Below are 4153 nucleotides of genomic sequence, written 5' to 3'. Positions count from 1 at the left end.
GTACCAAAAAGAATGAAATTGTTCTCTTAAAAAATTAAAATTAGAACAGAACTAAACTTGAATTGAAAAAATATAAAAATAACAAAAAGTAGATAAAAATAAAGCAATAAAAATATTAAATAATATTAGCAAAATAGAATGAAAATAAAATTTAAAAGAAATGAGTTAAACTTTGAATGCAAAAAAACTACAAACATTAGGAAAGGAAATAAAAAATGAAACAAAGGTGGAAAATAAATTATACTACCAAAAAGAATGAAATTGTTCTCTTAAAAAATGTAAAATTTTAACAAAATTAAACTTGAATTGAAAAAATGTGAAAATTTAAAAAGTAAATAGAAATAAAGCAATAAAAATATTAAATAATATTAGAAAAACAAAACAAAAATTCAGACCTGACCTCGCCTCCCACGGCGCTGCGAGTACCGCCGAGGTGGGCCGACTGGGCCGCCTTTGTGAGGCGCGCGCGGGCGGTCCAGGGCGCAGGGGCGGTGTGTGGTACGTGTTAGACGTAGATTTTAGTCCCACCTCGCCCGTCGAAGGGCGCCCTGACCGGCTTAAATAGGCGGTTTCATGCACCCTAGCAGATAAGATAGTTATTAATAATATGATTTCACTTTGCACTGCCCGGGAAGTGCTACCGCCGCTGCCCGGACAGTGTTACACTGTCCGGACAACTGTGGTAGTGTTACTTGAGTATTGTAAACTCAGATCATATATTTATTATCTATCTTATTTTTGATAGTTTAGCACTTTACGTAAGTTTGTTTCATTAATACCTAATTTTTTATAATATTTGTCACACCTAATTTGAATTACATTTTTAGTACTTGAACAGTCTTTGGAGAACGAGGTAATTTTTTTTGGCAAATGAGTTGGTATGCCCACTCGCACACGTCTACGGAAAACTCCTTTTCAAACGGGGCCTTTGCTCCTACCAGAACAGTCTATGAAGAACGAGGTCAATTTTTTAACATCTTCAGAATAGACTGAAATTTTGCATATGAGTCAGTATGCCCACTCCCACACGGAATCCAATAAATGATCGCATTTCGAAACAAAGAGCACATTGTGTCACGTCCGATCAGTGTTTTAGGTTTTTCGACCGAAAAAGTTATAAAAATTTCATAAAGTGGCAAAAAGACATGAAACTTGTCATGCATCCTAGTCATGATGATACAACACTATGGAAAAAATTCGGTTCATTTGAAGCATGTCAAAAAAGCTCCTTTTCAGACGGGGCCTTTGCTCCTACGAGAATGGTCTACGGAGAACGAGGTCAATTTTTTGACATCTTCAGAATGGCCTGAAATTTTGCATGTGAGTTAGTATGCCCAGTCCCACACGGAATCCAATAAGTGTTCGTATTTTGACAGCAAGAGCATGTTGCGTCACGTCCGGTAAATGTTTTAGGTATTTCGTCAGAAATAATTATAGAAAATTCATGAAGTGGCAAAAATCCACGAAACTTGTCATGCATCCTAGTCATGACGATACAACACTATAGAAAAAAATTGGGTTCATTTCAAGGATGTCGAAAAAAACTCCTTTTCGAACGGGGCCTTTGCTCCTACCAGAACGGTCTACGGAGAACGAGGTCAATTTTTTGACATCTTCAGAATAGCCTGAAATTTTGCATGTGAGTCAGTATGCCCACTCCCACACGGAATCCAATAAGTGATCATATTTCGAAACGAAGAGCACGTTGCGTCACGTCCGGTCAGTGTTTTAGGTTTTTCGACCGAAAAATTTATAGAAAATTCATAAAGTGGGCAAAAGACACGAAACTTGTCATGCATCCTAGTCATGATGATACGACACTATGGAAAAAAATTCGGTTCATTTGAAGGATGTCGAAAAGAAAACTCCTTTCCGGACGGGGCCTTTGCCCCTACGAGAACAGTCTACAGAGAACGAGGTCAATTTTTTGACATCTTCAGAATGGCCTGAAATTTTGCGTGTGAGTTAGTATGCTCAGTCCCACACGGAATCCAATAAGTGTTCGTATTTCGACAGCAAGAGCACGTTGCGTCACGTCCGATAAATGTTTTAGGTATTTCGTCAGAAATAATTATAGAAAATTCATGAAGTGGCAAAAATCCACGAAACTTGTCATGCATCCTAGTCATGACGATACAACACTATGGAAAAATTGGGTTCCTTTCAAGGATGTCGAAAAAATACTCCTTTTCTAACGGGGCCTTTGCTCCTACCAGAACGGTCTACGGAGAACGAGGTCAATTTTTTGACATCTTCAGAATAGGCTGAAATTTTGCATGTGAGTCAGTATGCCCACTCCCACACCGAATCCAATAAGTGATTGTATTTCGAAACGAAGAGCACGTTGCGTCACGTCCAGTCAGTGTTTTAGGTTTTTCGGCCGAAAAAATCATAGAAAATTCATAAAGTGGCAAAAAGACACGAAACTTGTCATGCATCCTAGTCATGATGATACAACAGTACGGAAAACATTTGGGATCATTTGAATGATGTTGAAAAAAAATCCTTTAATAAAAAGATACAAAAAAGTTCATGGAAGGGACAAAATGATACAAAAGAATATAATATTTCTAATTAATAAAGCGCGCCTCGCACCTCCCCCCGCGCCGGGACTCATAGGAGAGAAAAAAATGAATCAAAAAAGCCCTACCATTCCTGCAGGCCGGTACAGAGTATAATTGGTCCGGCCCGATCAAGCCAAAGGCGAAAGGGCCGGCCTTTCGGCCGAAGTACGGCCTGTAGGGCGGTTATAGGGGGTAGTGGCGGGACAGGGCGAGATTCTAAGGCGTTCGAAAGGGGCGTGGGAGGCGGGTATATAAGGCGGTCGCGGCACCGTTCGGTGGGCGAGGTGGGACTAAACTCTAGTCGCGACCCCTGCCGAACCTGCCCCACTCCGCCGAACAGTTAATAGGCCGGCCCACGCGCGCCGTCGCCCATAGTTATTGGGCCAGCGGACGCGCGCTGTCGCCGGTTTGTTAGTATTATTTGTTTAAAAATAGTACTAGATTAATAATATTTATATAATGTTCATTATTTACTTTATAAGTAAGAATAATAAGTTGTTTATTATAATTTATAAGTAAAAATAATGAATTATTTGAAAATAATTGATTATGACTTTTTCTTTACTGCCTAATATTTTTCAGTTTATTAAAAAATTATAGTGAGTTAGTTGCTATATAAAAAGCACTACTTAATGTAAAATTTATTTATAATTTATTAAGTAGATATATTAAAAACACTACTTAATAACTAATTTATTAAGTAGTTATATTAAAAACACTACTTAATATCTAAACCCCCGCGCACCTTTTTGGCCACTATAGGCGAACTTTGTATTATTTTTATAAATATAAAAATAACTGTGCTTGTAAATATTAAAAAACAGAAAAAAAATTCTTGCAGTGTTGACGGATTTACCATAGAAGATTAATGTGAACTTTTGCTGTGACACTTCATGATTATGGAGTGCCAGAGCATCATTCACATTATCCTACTGTGGAAAGGCCGCAACAGTGAAAGAATTAACAATGTACGTAGAGGATAATATTTAAACATGTGAATCAGCGTGTCCAAAAGCAATGGGGGACTAAATAATTAGCAGCTTGGGCGGTCGCCGCCGTGGATTTTTGTCTTTCATGAGCCGCAAACGGCGCCCAAGTGGCCGCCGTATGTTGCCTAGCCGGCAGTTTGGGCCGCAAGCACCGGCGGTTATAATTTTTTTTGATCATTGCATTTTTAGTATTTTTAATGCACTAATTCATATTTAAAAAAATCTAATGACGGAACGCACCCAACTTTTGCGTGTGCGTGTAAATGACCCCCACCGGCTCGCACGCCTATTTTCGACGGAATTGGAGTACGAACGAAAGTTGCGTCACGTTCGGAGACCTTTTCTGGGTGTTTCCACGAAGAAAATAGTAGAAAATGCATCGAATGTCGAAACGCATCCCAATTTTGCAGGCGTGCTTGTGTGGCATAGTATTGCGTGTGAAAAACAAATGGCGATGTTTCATGGCTATGCGAGAGGGAACACCTACTTCATGCATGTCACCCCAGACCGATACCTCAGGTTTGTACTGTGACTATATGCCAACATGAACGAAACACACCCAACTTTTGCGTGCGCATGTGAGTGACCCCTACTGGCTCG

This window comes from Triticum dicoccoides, chromosome 6B, assembly GCF_002162155.2.
Source record: "Triticum dicoccoides isolate Atlit2015 ecotype Zavitan chromosome 6B, WEW_v2.0, whole genome shotgun sequence".
In the NCBI taxonomy this organism is placed as follows: domain Eukaryota; kingdom Viridiplantae; phylum Streptophyta; class Magnoliopsida; order Poales; family Poaceae; genus Triticum; species Triticum dicoccoides.
The sequence above is the reverse complement of the archived record's forward strand: the minus strand, read 5'-3'. Positions refer to the sequence as shown.